The sequence below is a fragment of the Cricetulus griseus genome, unplaced genomic scaffold (genome assembly GCF_003668045.3).
Source record: "Cricetulus griseus strain 17A/GY unplaced genomic scaffold, alternate assembly CriGri-PICRH-1.0 unplaced_scaffold_2, whole genome shotgun sequence".
Classification (NCBI taxonomy): Eukaryota; Metazoa; Chordata; class Mammalia; order Rodentia; family Cricetidae; genus Cricetulus; species Cricetulus griseus.
Genome location: NW_023276919.1, coordinates 5,342,116 through 5,358,763, shown reverse-complemented (window position 1 = coordinate 5,358,763; position 16,648 = coordinate 5,342,116). Strand labels below are relative to the sequence as shown.

At 36.4% G+C, this 16,648-nt stretch overlaps 1 pseudogene; it reads left to right on the top strand.

The window, feature by feature from the left end:
• The first annotated feature begins 1,329 nt into the window (after nucleotides 1-1,329).
• The window catches only part of LOC113838189, a 60,074-nt pseudogene continuing 44,755 nt past the window's right edge, over nucleotides 1,330-16,648 (top strand).

Here is a 16,648-nt window from a genome sequence, read left to right as displayed (position 1 = left end):
AACAGGGAGCAAATGAGATGTAGTTTTACACTTGGGGATTTTAATATCCTAAAGTATGTGACAAGGTACAACATTTAATATAACCATACAATGGAGTTGATACTCCATATGATACAATGACAAAATGTTTGGACATTTCTAAGTAACTGGAGCTGTTCAAAAACAGTCTATGAAGGACCTGCTCCAAATCTTTTATTGGTAGATTTTTCTCTTCCATAAGAAGTAAAAACCTATTGTGGATTCTCTATTTAGTTCAGTACCCCACCTTTTAATTGGATTATTTGGTGTTTTGGTGACTAGCTTCTTCAGTTCTTTGCATATTTTAGAAATCAGCCCTTGGCTAGATATGGGTTTAGTGAAGATCTTTTCCCATTCTGTGGGCTGCTGTCTTTTCTTGCTGACTATGTCTTTTGCCTTACACAATCTTCTCAGTTTCAAGAGACCCCATTACTGAATTGACCATCTGAGTGTCTATGCTACTGTTATGTTCAGAAAGTTTTCTGATATACAAATTCATTCAATGCTACCTCCCCATTACTCTGCTAAGTGGCTCATGTGGCTGAATTTATATCGAGGTCTTTAGTCCATTGAGATTTTGTTTGTTCAATAAAGGAATAAAATTTCTTAAAGATACTCAACATCCTTAGCATTTGGAGAAATGTAAATCATAACAACTCTGAGATATCATCTTACACCTGCTAGAAGAGTTAGAGAAAAAAAATCACCACAGACAGTTTATGCTGGAGAGGTTGTGGAGAATGGGCAACATTTCTCTGTTGCTGCTGGGAGTGAAAACTTGTACAACCATTTTGGCAGTCAGTATGGACTTTTTGCTGAAAATTCGGTATCAGTCTTCTTCACCATCTAGTAATTCTACTCTTTGCACATACCCAAAGATGTACATTCATACAACACCAACATCTGTAAAGCTATGTTCATAACAGCAGTGTTTGTAATAGCAAGAATCTGTAAACAACTAAGATGTCCTCCGACTAAAGGATGGATAAAGAAAATGTGATACATTTAATCAATGGAGTACTACTCACTGGACAAAAAAATCTATGGAAACTGTCATGGTGATTTTTCTTTAGACATTCTGGGCCTCCTGAAACTGACAAGATTCTGTAAGGCAAAAGTCATAATCAACAAGATAAGACAGCAGTGCAAAGAATGGGAAAAGATCTTCACCAGGCCCACATCTAGCCAAGGGCAAATTTCTAAAACATACAAAGAACTGAAGAAACCAGTCAACAAAACACCAAATAATCGCCCTCACTCCCCGCCACCAGCCTGCTTCGCCTAGCGCCCTCCCGAAGCCACCCTGCAGAAATGCTTTGAGTACCCACACTCCTTTGCCAGATGAGACCAGTGTCCCGGGCGCTGGCTCCTCATGTCACTCGGGCCTATGCCAAAGATGTAAAATGTGGTGCAAATGCTTGATCCTTAAAGTTTCAAGCTGTAGACCTTTTACCCGATGCTGTAGCTGTTACAATGGGGTCAAAGGGAAGAACAGTGATTATTGAACAGAGTTGAGGAAGTCCCAAAGTAACGAAAGATGGGGTTATTTTTACAAAGGCAATTGATCTAAAGGATAAATACAAAAAATATCAGAGCTAAACTTGTTCAAGATATTGTCAATAACTCAAATGAACAAGCTGGGATGGCACTACCACTGCTACTGTTCTGGCACGTTCTATTGCCAAGGAAGGCTTTGAGAAGATCAGCAAAGGGGCTAATCCAGTAGAAATCTGGAGAAGTGTGATGTTGGCTGTTGATGCTGTAATTGCTGAACTAACAAAACAATCTAAACATGTGACAACCCATGAAGAAATTGCTCAGGTTGCTACAATTTCCGCAAATGGACACATATACATTGGAAACATCATATCTGATGCAATGAAAAATGTTGGAGGGAAAGGCGTCATCACACTGAAGGATATAAATACCTTGAATGATGAATTAGAAATTATTGAAGGCATGAAGTTTGAAAGAAGATGTATTTCTCAGACATCAATAAATCAAAAAAGTGAATTCCAAGATGCCTATGTTCTGTTGAGTGAAAAGAAAATTTCTATTGTCCAGTCCATTACACCTGCTCATGAAGCTAATGCTCATAGGAAACAAATGGTCATATTTGCTGAAGATGTTGATGGAGAAGCTCTAAGCACACTGGTTTTGAACAGGCTAAAAGCTGGTCTTCAGGTCGTAGCAGTTAAAGCTCCAGGTTTTGGGGACAATAGGAAGAATAAGCTTAAAGATACGGCTATTGCTACTGGTGGTGTGCAATTTGGAGAACAGGGGCTAAAACTAAATCTTGATGATGTTCAAGGTCATGATTTAGGAAAATTTGGAGAGATCATTGTCCCCAAAGGTGATGCCATGCTTTTGAAAGGAAGTGATGATTAAACTCAAATTGAGAAACGCATTCAAGATATCACTAAGCAGCTAGACATCACAACTAGTGAATATGAAAAGGAAAAGCTAAACAAACACTTGCTAAACTTTCAGATGGAGTAGCTGTGTTTAAGGTTGGAGGAACAAGGGATGTTGAAGTGAAGGAGAAGAAAGACAGAGTTACAGATGCTCTCAATGCTACAAGAGCAACTATTGAAAACGGCATTGTTTTAGGAGTTAGCTGTGCTCTGCCTCCATGCATCCCAGCCTTGGATTCCTTAAAGCCTTCAAATGAAGATCAGAAAATAAGTATAGAAATCATTAAAAGAGCACTCAAAATTCCTTCAGTGAAAATTGCTGAGAATGCAGGTGTTGAATAATCTTTGAGAGTTGAGAAAATTCTGCAGAGTTCCTAGGGAGTTGGTTATGAGGCTATGCTCAGAGATTTTGTGAACATGGTAGAAAAGGGAATCATTGATCCAACAAAGGTAAATGAGTCAGCAATTCTTAAACATTGGATGGCTTGTTCTATGTTGTGTGTTTTCATTAATCATTTTATAAACATTTTTTTTCTAGGTTGTAAGAACTGTTTTACTAGATGCTGCTGGGGTGGCCTCCTTGATAACTTCAGCAGAAGCTGTAGTGACCGAAATTCCTAAAGAAGAGAAGGACCTTGGAATGCGCACACACGCCTTTAATCCTAGTACTTGGGAGGCAGAGGCAGACAGATATCTGTGAGTTCGAGGCCAGCCTGGTCTCCGGAGTGAGTGCCAGGATAGTCTCCAAAGCTACACAGAGAAACCCTGTCTCGAAAAACAAACAAACAAAAAACAAAAAACAAAAAGACATTTGTACATTCCTGAAAAAAAAAACACCAAATAATCCAGTTAAACTTGGGGTACAGACCTAATAAAGAACACCCAACAGGTTTTTACTTCTTAAGAGAAAAATCTACTAATAAATGACTTGGAGCAGGTCCTTCACAGACAGTATTTAGTGAGAGTAGGTAGCCTCATGTGGGTTAGTAGTTCCAGTTGCTTCAAAATGCCCAGAACTTTTGTCATAGGCTCATGTGGAGGATCTACGCCATTGGATGGTGATATTAGAAGTAGCACATGGGTATATGCCTTAAGATATTAAGATCCCCAAGTAAAAACTGCATCTCAGACGCTCTCTGTTTCTTGGGCCCATGATATGGGCAGTGAGATTTCTGTCACACTTACCAGGAAACACTTATGATCTGTCTGTCACAAACTCTTATATCGTCAAATACTTAACCAAACACAATCACCCATGACCTCCCGTATCCTCCTGGACTTAGACAGGAGGCACAAGTCTATCTCAGGTATAAATATTTTTACTTCTGCTGTCCCACAGAAGTAAAATCCCTTTACATGTGGGAAACGCTTGTCCATTACACAAGCCCTAGTACTTACCCAGCAATATCAGGCTCTTAAGCAAAAAGAAGGACCTAAGTTTTAGGATTAAAACCTCACAAAAAGAAATGGAGTAATGAAAGATTTAATTTGCTGAGAGAAAATTTTTCCCACAGGCCTTGGCCCAGGACAAGGATTGGCCCCAACCCGAGGGCAGACAAACATTCCTTTTTGGGTCACACCAGGACAACAGACAATCGGGGTCTTTTCAGGGCACATACTATGGTTTTTCCTTTGTAGAAAAGCACGTCACACCTGGGTGACCACTCTAACATGAGTTCATACTTTGTAATCAATCACTTGTGCACCTTGCCTGTATGCTGATGTGCGTTTTTTTCCTAAATAAGGAGCTTACACCCCATGCTGGGTTGTGCAGCTTTACCCGATATTGCTGACACCCGAATGTGCATCTGTTCAATAAACCCTCTTGCTTTTGCAGCTCTTGGTCTGGTTTCTGAGTTTCTGGGGTTCCTCCGGACCCTGTGTCCCTTAGGGGTCTGGAGTCTTTCACCATAAAAAATTGTTTTTTAGCCTCTCTCATATCCTGTATCACTGACAAGCTGCTGCCAATTGAATCTGTCTCAAATACATACTTAGATATTATATTAATTAATTTTTGATCTCATTCTTTCAGAAAGAACAGTAATTAGACATGTATTTTAATCAAAATGATACTCATATTCATGCATTTTATTTGAAGGATGCAATTTTCAAATAGTCGAAGCAGATATTTATGTAAAATAATAATGGAAATGATATCTAACCCTTATTGGATGAGTATGAGATACCATCTTATCATCATAACTATTAAAATAAGCCTTAAAGTAGGTGCCATGATTGTTTATATTGCATAGATAAGGAAGTGGATGCTCAGAGTTAAGACAGAGTTTAATAGTTATGATTAATAATAAGTTAAACAGATTTACCAAAGCTTTCTAACTATGGATTTACAAGTAGGAAGTCCAAAAAAAGGCCAAAATCCTCTAAAGTTGATGGGCACTAGCTGAATATTTTTTTAATTTATTAATTCAAATTAGAAAGAAGCCTGCTTCACATGTCAATCCCAGCTGCCTCTCCCTTTCCTCCTCTCCTGCCTCCCACCAACCTCCTAACCCAGACCCCCTCTGCTCTCAGGGAATTGCCAAAGTCTGTCATGTCATCAGGGGAAGGGCCTAGGCCTTCCTCCACTTGTGCAGGCTGAGACAGTTTCCCTCCATATGGGATGGGCTCCCAAAGTCCTTTCCTAAGCCAGGGATAAATACTCTTCTGCTACCAGAGGCACCATAGAGTGCTGAGGCCTCCTCACTGACATCCACGTTCAAAGGTCTGGATCAGTCCCTTGCTGAAAACTTGAAATTCGCAGGCAAATGGATGGAACTAGAAGAAACCATCCTGAGTAAGGTAACCAGTCACAAAAAGACAAACATGGTATGGACTCACTCATATATGGATTTTAGACATAGAGCAAAGGATTACCAGCCTACAATCCACACCACCAGAGGAAGTAAGAAACAAGGAGGACCCCAAGAGAAGAATGCATGGTTCCCCAGAGAAAGTGAAAGGAACAGGATCTCCTGAGCTAATTGGGAGCACAGTGGGTTGGGGAGAGGAAGCTGGGAGAGAGGGGGAGAAGAGGAGGGGAGAGGAGTAAATCGGGGAGCAAGAAGATTGAGTCAAAGGGAATAATAGAGGAGAGCAGGATGACAGATACCCTAATAGAAGGAGCCATTATAGGTTCAAGGAGAAATCTGGCACTAGGGAGATTTCCGGAGTCCTAAAAGGATGACACCAACTGATAATCCAAGCAATAGTGGAGAGGATAACCTAAATACCCTTCCTGTATAATGAGCCTGAGCAGAGGCAGACACCTTCTAGCTGAACATTTTAAGAACCCTTTTGCCACTGTTCTCAAAGCAATCAGATGAATCTGCAGGTGAGTAATGAAGACCAAGAATCTCATTTTCAGGTAACATGGACCTAAGCAAGCTTCTGTTCACTTCTAGTACAAAGTCACTTTGTTAAGCACGCTAGAGAAATAAGAGATACGTTAGGAGATACATTAAGTCCATGCCAACTAGGAATGACTGTAGTAAATTATCTTTCCTTCAGTCTTGGCTTTCACATTTAGCTATCCATATTCTAAAACTCTTCAAGCTAGAAATGCCCTCTAATCTAGTATCTGCTAGTCTTCAGCACTGGATCATTTAATTAAAAGTAAACATTATGTTCATCCCAAGAAACAAAGGTCAATGAAAGGGACTTTTCATGGTTATATGTTCATCACTTCATTAGGAAGAAACTACCATGTCTTAGTATTTAAATGTCAATAACAAAGTAGAATCTGTAAGTCATGCAGGAATCATTACTCTAAAAATAAAAAAGCCTTGTCATTTCACTAAAAATCATACTGAACACAAACTGAAGCTCTGCATTTTAACCAAACACTTCTACATCTACTACATAACAATCCTCTTTATTATCCTGACAAATTAGTATCCAGAGACACACCACTTTTAGAGGAAACATAGAAGAACAGATAATCCTCTGGTCCAAAAGAAAAAAATCTAGAATTCAACCTAATTGGATCTGGTTCCTGAATATGAAATCCTTCCTTTACACACACACACACACACACACACACACACACACACACACACACACACACACACACACATATTGTCTTCTTTGTGAAGAGAGATTGACTGTTACTATTTGAATTCTACTCTCTCCATCTCTTTTAATATTTTGTATATGCTATAAGTAGAGGCCTGATTCTAAGACAAAGGAATGAACATTTTAAAGCACCTAATACTTAAGTTAAGCAATCTAAAGTTTTTCCAAGTTCAATACAGTGTGAAATATGAGAGCATACATTCTTAATCCATATAAAAACACTAACACATCAAAAATTATCGCACGGACTCAACAGACACAGCAGTAAAATTTACAAGTTAAAACTTAATATATTGAAAGCTTAACCCATTATCTAGAACACATGTAATAAAATAAGCAAAAGTGTTGTATAAGTCAATGGTGAATGAGATTTTACTTGCTTGTTTGATAAATGGGATTAATTGATGTTTATTTTTATTTTGCATTCTCAGAATATATCATAGGAGTATTTAGGTGGCTAAGCAGTTGATGAATGTTAAGTTATATCAGATACATATTAAGAAAAATAAATTAGGTAGCACTATGTATTCCATGAAGCAAGGGTCATAACTAATATGCTACTTCTTAATGACTCATTTTGAGATAATATTGCCAGGCCAAGTAATATATAATAGTTAGGAGAATAAAAGAAATCTGCAAAACTGGGTAACAGAAGAAAAAAGGTTGTTTTGAGAAAACAGTCTTACCACGAAAAATATTTAGGCAGCTGGGTGTGCTGGGACACACCTTTAATCCCAGTGTTTGGGAAACAGAGGCTGGCAGGTCTCAAAATTTGAGGTAAGGCTGGTCTACCGAGCAAGTTCCAGGACATCCAGGGATTTTGCACTGAGAAACCGTGTTTTCAAAAAAGAAAAATCCAGCCAAGCGTTGGTGGCACACGCCTTTAATGCCAGCCCTTGGGAGGCAGAGGCAGGCAGATCTCTGTGACTTCGAGACCAGTCTGTTCTACCAGAGCTGGTTCCAGGACAACCTCCAAAGCCACAGAGAAACCCTGTCTTAAGAAAAAAGAAAGGAAAGAAGGAAGGAAGGAAGGAAGGAAGGAAGGAAGGAAGGAAGGAAGGAAGGAAGATCCTAAATCATTCAATACAAATTCTAGGACAGTAGAATTTGGGTTAGTATTCACATAAATTTTGTAAACAGTCCAAAAGCATATTCTTGAAATAATGACTTAGGAAGTTCTATAACCACTTATAAAAAGGCAGTCTCACTATTCTGGGTATTTTTGCTGTTTTTTAATTTTTAAAACAAAGTGTGTCTCTATGTGGCCCAGGTTGGCCTTCAACTTGTGTCAGACTTGATGGCCAAGTATGGGGATTGCAGGTGTTTAATTATACTAGTCTAGAGTGTTTTGCTATCTATCAATCATGGCCAGTAGCTTTCTCACCACTGTATTCTGTAATGAACACAGACAGTATCTCCTGATGCAAAATTTTGGTAACTTCAAAGATAGAGGTAAAACATTTTGAAAAAATATAAATGAAGCACATATTCACTTCAACGAGGCAGGAATATTTTCAATACAGAATTAGTGATGCATTCTTTATTTTCAAATACAGTGCATTGCATTGCTTTTTGAATTTTTCTGGTACTAAAAAGGGACTGCAATTCCACAAATAATGAGAATTGTGGACAGTTCAGAATGCTTGAAAGAAGTGGTGGTGTTTGCAAATTGAAGCAATATGTAGAGCAGAGATAAGCATTTGGAGATATAGATAACAAAAGCTAAGAACATTCCCTGGAAAAATAGTAGAGAAATACTAAAGACTCTGCAAAACCTGAGGAATGCTCTGAATAAGCATCAAAAAATGGCCCATGTGCTGATGTTCAACTTTATAGTGGCTTACCGGCAGATGGTATTTGCTTGAGAAAATGGGAGTAGAAGGAGAAGCAGCCATTTACTCTAGTGCACAAAGATAAGAGAAAATAATTAAAAGTATCTAACAAAAATACAGGTAAATATTTATTCATGGATGTTTAGCATGCTGATGGAAGTCATTAAGAAACTATTAATGTATCATTGGGACACATTAGTAAAATCTACTAGCAATCTAATTTGTGCATGTGATCTAGTTTCATTTCCACAGCTTCACAAGTTTTCACAAGTATTCAGGAAATATATGTTGAAGAAAGGCTTCCTATTTCTATGAAAACATGTATTTTCATAGAACTACAAACACATCCCTATAGTACTTTCGTGAGATGATTAAAAATTACAGAGAGTAAGGAGAAAGGTGAAAGGAGGAAGAACAGAAATGTTCATGGAATAACATCTAACATATTACATATTTTCATGGAGAGAATCTCCTTTAAACTTCTCTTAACAATATAATGAAAGTTTTATTATCTGTATATTATACAGAAACATATTCACAGAGATAGACTGCAAAAGTCAGAAGAGACTAAAAAGCCACCAGGTTTCCGATCCAGACCTCTTTGAACAGTAAATAATAAAAAATGTTAATGGATGAAACCTTGATGAAAAATGCAATAGAGTGCAGAATATTGGACACAAAGCCATACTCATAGAAATCTAAAGTAAGAAATTGATTCAATAGCTACACAATGGAGATAAGAAGAGGAGAACTGGTAGTGCTTTCCAGTCCAATTCTCTAATACTTGAGCTACTGTCGGAGATTGGCTAAAAGTGGAAAATATTAAGCACAAACTATTCTGGACATAATAATTGTATCAACCACATTACTCAGCAACTTGCTCCCACTCTCCTCCTAGCTCTTAAGAGCAACAGCAACAATAACAAAACTCAGCAGAATGCATTGACTCTGAGCCCTATCCAAGGCAGAACCTGAACAAATGCCTACAGAAGGAAATAGTTATACAGTGTTCAACTCAATGAATCAGAAGAAAAGGCCAAAGCAGAAAGAGAAATTCAGGTTTCAACAAAGGACAAAACAAAAGTCACTGAAGGGGTATGATGAGAGGGGTTAAAACAAAACTTATTTCACAGCCTGGCTATAGAAAAAAGCAGTTTAAGTACTTGACTGTCCAACTAGACATTTGACATTTGCTTCTTCTCACAAACCTGGTAATCAAGTACTGGATCTTACACATGCTAAGCAAGTTCTCTGCCACTGATTTCTATTCCCTACCCTAATACTAATTATATTAGTGCAGTTTTTTAGAAAATATTTTGTCATAATACTCTAGTAAGTACAGTAATTGAATAACCCAGGTAAACAGAGGCTTCTTCTGAGGTACAAACCTGATGCAAAAAGGGATTACAATATGCTGTGTGCTTGAGAGAGATGACAGTATCAGTGTCCTAGCATACTGGACTTTCATCTAACCTTTTATCCAGATACAGAAACTAAGACTCAGAAAGCTTCCATGATGCCATTATTCCCATTAAAGGATTGCTTTCAACAACAGAATGTTGGAAGAAAGGGAGTTTCTGCTGTGAAGAACCATGGATATGGACTGAATTTAAAAACAAATCCAAAGATTCCTAATTCAAGTCTAGATTCAAAAGCCCAGACTCCCAGAGCCAAGTCATCAGACTATAAGCCTGTCAAGAGAAGCATTCTTTTTGATGTCATGCACATAACAAAGGAAAAAAATGATTAACTCTTCAACACAATAAAAATCACAAAAGGGGAAAAAAACAGATTTTCAATTCATGTGATCAAGTCTTCACTATAAAAACAGGAACAGACAAGTTATCCTAATTGTGTTAATATCATCTTGCTTCTCCTAATAAGTATATTTTATTGTTTATCATAAGAATAAAATTTTTAGACAGCTATACAAAAGTTTTCTGAGACCTAAACAAGGCAGTTAAAATACTCCTAAACTGAAGGAAGTAAGAAATGTTAGGACTGCAAACAAAAAGCACATACTTCCAAATTTCTACAAGCTGGGGAAAAAGAAGCTTCTGATTATACCCCATCATATTAGCTTGTGTCAGGTGTGGTTAAGCTAAACTCAACTCTGAATTACTCCCAGCAGTGAGGAGAATGTTTGCTAAGGAGGAATGTGCTTGTATTAAACTGCATACCGCCTGCTTCTTCTGACAAAAAAAAAGTGTATTATGAAACAAGTATGGCAACTCCTGTAGATTGTTTGCTTTTCCAGAAAATATTGTAGCAAATCCCAGTTATTGTTATCAATTTTGTTAATTGCATCAAAGTGGTTAATTCTAGATGGCTTGCCATTCTACATGTTTCTAGTTACTGACAGGTCATAAACTATGATAGGTTAAAAACAATGTTGACTCTGACTCAACAACAGTAACAGACTGGAGTGTATTCAAATACAAGAACTAGGCAAAAGAATTAAATGTCAGACCTTTTGTTTTGGAGCCAAGTGTTATTTACTACAACATTAAATTCAACAATTACTCTCCAGGAATAGTGATAATTGTTTTCATCACCTGCATCGAGTATTGTAGCAAAAGAGATTCCAACTTTCCTTGACAATTACAGCACTGATTCTAAAGCACTCTGCCTGCATACAACCTACACAATTTGACTTACTTTTGCAGGAATATCACTTGAGCTGCAGAGTCATGCTCTACAAAACACATCTGCTAAATTTTATGCCACCAACTTTTAGCTGGTCCCATCACATTGGGACACTTGGGGACATCATAGCAATCTCAATTTGTATTAAGTGTTCTTTATAATGTTCACACAATGACAGAATCATCAAACAATACATTTCTCAGAACACATAATTCTAGAAACACATACCAATCTTGTGATAAAATTCTTGAGAAAAAGCAACTTAAAGTAGAAAAATCTTTATTTAGGACCATGTTTCAGTGGTCTTAGTCTATGATAGTTTGTGGATCATTGTTTACTGGCCTGTAATGAGGCAGCATATAAGGGCAGAAATATGAGGCAGCGCATAACAGCTTATTTTCTGGCAACTAGGAAATACAGATCAAAAGAGGAGGGGCCAGGGACCCAATACCTTCCTAGAGGCTATGTCCCCTCTGACTTGATGATCTTACTTCCATGTTCTAGAGGTTTCATCCAATAGCACTTTCATCTAAGGATGAAGTCTTTAATACAATACTTTGAGAGATATGTAAAATCCCAGTCATCACCATGTCCTGAAACTCTAATTAGTGTGAGTTTCCTAGAAGGATATTTCTAGTACTCCTTCACTGAGGATTCAGAAACTGATTCTGTCTTAAGTAATTTAGGTTTAAATAGTCTACGAGATATACCAGGTTTTGGGACTAGCACTCTTGAAGAGCCTTACCACTTTCACCATTCTGTATCAATGAGTGACATATGGGTTTCAGAAAACAAAGTCTTGAGTTGATTCTCAGCATAAAAGCCCGATTTTCATATTAAAGCCTTCACAATAGTGTGTTTCTTAGTGGCTAATTTATTAGATAAAAAATGCCATGGTGTCTGCCTTTCTGAGACCTAACTTTGGTTTCTAACTTCCAAAGAAACAATGGGTGTCCTGGTGACTCAAACATAGCAAAACCCTTTTATTCATCTGTATGAGTAAATGTCCCATAGAAAGAATAGCTATCTATTAAATTTTAATAATGCACAACACCTACTGGATGTTTATTAAATACCAAGTACTATTTTGAGTACCTTAATAATTCTCATATCTCTGTATGCTTTACAAACACCCTTTCATTACTAATTTCATTAAATGTTTTACAGATGATAAAAATGAAATCAAGAACAGTGAAAAAAACTAACCTAAGATTCCACAGTTAAAAGGAAACAACCATACAGCAACTTAGGCTATTGTGAAACTAATAATTCCCAAGTAATATTTTTAGCATAATTAAGACTTTCTGATAGAGACAACTATTGACAAGAGGATCAAAGTACTTGCAAACAGTAAAGAGAAACCCTCATGTCTGATGGCTAGAAAAAGAAATCTTCCTTACTATAATTAGGCTACTTTTTCCAGTTAATAACAAAAATGAATTAAAGTACATGATCAGGGGAAATTTGTCATCTCACACTCCAGAAATCCTGAGACATATAGCTCCAGATTAATTCATTCAACACCTCTATATATCAAGGAACCAAGCCTTCCTCATGATATGGATTTCACCATTCAGAGGATGAAGCAGGAAAGTATCACATTGAAAACAAAAGTAGCCCTCATTAGACACCCAAACCTTCTAGGGTTTTCAATTTAGAATAGTCAGCCTCCTCCAGAATTATTAAGATACTTAATTATTTCTGGTCTCAAGTTTAATTTATGGTTTCTCTTTAAAAGCCATGTCTCACCAACCCTGAAGCTTGCCCTATTTCCTTCATCCCCAAGATCCAATTAGTAAAAATTCTGCTATGTATTTGTGAGAGTCAGGATAAATTAGGTTAAACATAAAGGGTGAAACTCATTCTCTATTGCAGAAAAGTTAAAAATGGAGATATCTAAGAGATTAATGCATCAAGAGAACAGAAGATTGATAACTTGAGTTAATTTCCTCATAAAAGAGTCTGGGGTGGATTATCTCACCTTTGTATCATCCCATAATAGAGCAACAAAATATAGTTTATGAACAACACAGATATCACTGGACACAAAATCTGTTGGCTTTTTGATCTTTGACTTAGCCTCTGGAACCTTAAGAGGCAAGATGTCTGTTGTTTGAAAAATGCTAATTCTGTGGGGTTTTTATAGCAGTGTAAACTGAATGTGACCGTGTGAAAAGCACCTCCAATTCACTGGTTTAATATAAAATTGATTTTTCATGCCCACTGTGGTTCCTTCTAGGATAATTCGTGGAGTATTGCTAGTTTCTTTGGAAGAAGATGAATATAACATGACTAATCCAAAAGGAAGTCTTAAAGCAGGTATACCCAGCCTCCATCTCACAGATTACATGTGTCTCAGGATACTTTGTGGATAATATCATACTGCAATGTCAAAAGACTGGAAACCTCTTTCTTAAAGCTTCTCTCTTTGAATTATAACCTTCATAGATCCAACAATTGATACAACAATGTCTAAGCTCATTTTTGTGGAAAACCATAATTATCTTAATAGAGGAAGTGAACAAATAATGGTGAAAAGTATTCCATAGTCAGTTGCCCTCTTTTTTTCCATCCTTTTCTCCATTGTTGCTTTTTCACTAAGATAATGTATAGACTACTGGTATTAAACTTTTGGCTCATGCTATCTCCAATCTTGCTTATTGCCTTGTAATTTTATTAATGACAAATTATGGTAACACTTTTCCATGTAAAAATTAAATTTTAATATAAACAATGTCATTACTTTTTGTCCTTTTGCCTTTATTGCTTCTGAATTTAAGGTATTCCTTGGGAAAGAAAGATATGATGTAAGGATTCTTAATTTTTTCTTGCGTATTATTTTATAAGATTAAGGCTTTGAATGTTCAAATGAAGCTTTCATCTCTATATATGGTGTTTTGTAAGACTCAAATCCCAGTATGTCACTTGAAGAGACAGTATATCATTTCTACTATTTGAAGAAATACCCCCTAAGCAAATGTAGATGATAAACAGATAGCAGAAAGGTAGGATACAGATGGCTAGGTGCTTCCAAATTTGCATGCATTACTTTTATGACCTCTCCAGCAGTTACTCTTCTTAATGTATACCCATTACAAGCACAGAAGTGAGAAATAGTTGTTCCTTTGTAGAGGTATTTCCCTGGGAGGTTTTAAGGTTTATCCCAGCCTAACAATGGTGGCATATGCCTTTAATGCCAATACTCAGAAAGCAGAGGCAGGCATATGTCTGTGTGTTCCAGGCCAGCCTATTCTACAGAGCACATGCCAGGACAGGCTCCAAAGATATACAGAGAAATCTTCCTTCAAAACAAAAGAAAAACAGTTATCCCTTGCTTCTCTTCGTTTGTTAATAACATGGCTTTTATTTTTGTATTTTATAAATGAATCAAACTATCGAATGTTATAAAAGTTTTCATTTTTATTTTCTATATTAAAGTTAAAATGATTGATCTGAAATAAAGACAGAATTTTAGTGAAAGTTTGTGTTAAAATGTATGAAATAATTTGTGTTATTCTCATGATTAATTTCTTTTCAGACAATTCACTTGGTATATTTGAATCCTCAATGTGAATAATCTCTCAATTATGTCTGTCAATCATTTTCTTTCATCAAGTCCTTCCATAAGACATCCACATATATGCTTATACGCCAAAAATAAACAATGGACAATTCAAGACTCAAAATACCCCAAAGAGTCTGCTACTCTATTAGGGTTATAATTTAGGTCTAACTTTGCTATACAACTGGACTGAGTACCCATAACTTAATATAATAATGGAAAAGAATGTGCTTAGCCTGCATTTCTTCTAAAAGTAGAGCAAAGAGAATAAATTGGGCATATAGGTTGAGAACCCCAAAACCTATGGTGGAGGACTGGGGAAATACCGACAAGGTAAAAAGGTCAATCAAGAGGTTCTTGTTATTTTTTCAGGAGTATACTTTAGAATCCAAAGTGACTTATATTAGTATGCAGCCACGGTGCTTCTGAACTCCTAATTCTCTTACCTTTCAAATGCTGGGATTATTGGGGTATATCCTCAAATCTGCCTTCAAACTAGATTTTTTAAACAGTTAATTCATAGTCATGGAAAACTGCTTAAGACTTGGTGGGACAAAAGTCCATTAAGAAGATACGAAAGATTTATCACAGAATCACCCACCTGACTAAGGACATATCAGAATTGGTAAAGTGCTTGTTTAGCACGTATGAAGCATTGGGTTTGATCCCAGCATCACAGTAAAAAGAAGTGTTATGTGAGTGAAAACACTGTGGACAATAGCAGCTAGTCTGTCTAATGGACCATTACCTCCAATAGCCAGAGGTTTCCTCTGCTGAATAATAATTCAAACAGAGAGCTTTCAATTAAGTTTGCCCAAATTTAAAAAGGAAAGGAGAAAACACCCAGTTAAATCTGAATTTACACAAATCACAAATTTAATTAGCATAAGTGTATACTATACAGTATTTGGTGCATACATGTTCAAAAGAGTATCTGATATGAAACACAAATTTTACTGGGCAACAATCACTTGTCAGAAAGTAGAGGTATATGTTGCAGTTTAAATGAGTTGCCCTGAGGCCTGGAGCTGGTTGCCACAGCAACAACTAACATTGAAAATGTGGGCAAAGAAATAGTATACAAAAATGATATCTGTAACATTTAAAAGAGATCCAAAACACAATTATACTACATATTAAGCAAATGAAAAAAAGTCTTCCACAGGTTATGGGGTGTCCTCAAATCTGCTAATTTCCATGCTCATTCTAGCTCAAAAGATACACTAAGGTTTTGGAAAAGGTGAAAGAAACACAGGATTTTGTAAGATGACACAGAATCAGGAAGACAACAAAGAGAATAAGGAGAGATATCTTCCCTATTTGCCACCTGAGTTCAGGTACAATGCCTGATTCATCTTTGTATTTCACAATATTTAAATTATGATGTGACAGAGAAAATCCAGTAAATATTTACTGCCTAATCATGTAAATAGGTGAATGGATGAAAAGATAAGCATAAGACAAATATATTAACTAAGGAAAACTAATAAAATTTGTACTCAAATTGAATCTATTCAGACTTAGGTATGAAAACAATGGTAAAACTGTGAAAAAATATAGTCTGAAATAAGGACTTTTAACAAAATAGTGGTATTTGAAATATAACCTCCAAACCAAGGCACTTTTACTGGTTAATCACTGATAATCATAAAATATTTATTCTTATCTCCAGAAATTTCCTGGCAATTTATATGTAAACAGGGTTAATCAGGAATATCTTTTAGAATTGTGAGTCATGGGTTACTCATAGTATTGAAATATCTTACAAATTTATTCATTTACAAAGTGCTAAAATTTCAAGAAAATTGATTACACAGAGGAGTCTATAACAGACATTCACAAAGGATAGTTTACAAGTATTAGATGTAAAAATAATTTTTTTCTTTTGCCAAATTATGTGAACAGTTTAGACACTGCTACTGGAAATATGTCATATTACTTGCTATTATGGGTTGAATTTTGATTTTTACTACACTCTACAGAGATCCCACAGGAAATGAGAATCTGCTAAACAAAGCAGTAAGGTAATCAAGAAACATAGGACCTTGAATGGGAATCATTGTAGAGGAAATCACGATCTTAAGAGAATTGAAGATTTCAATTCA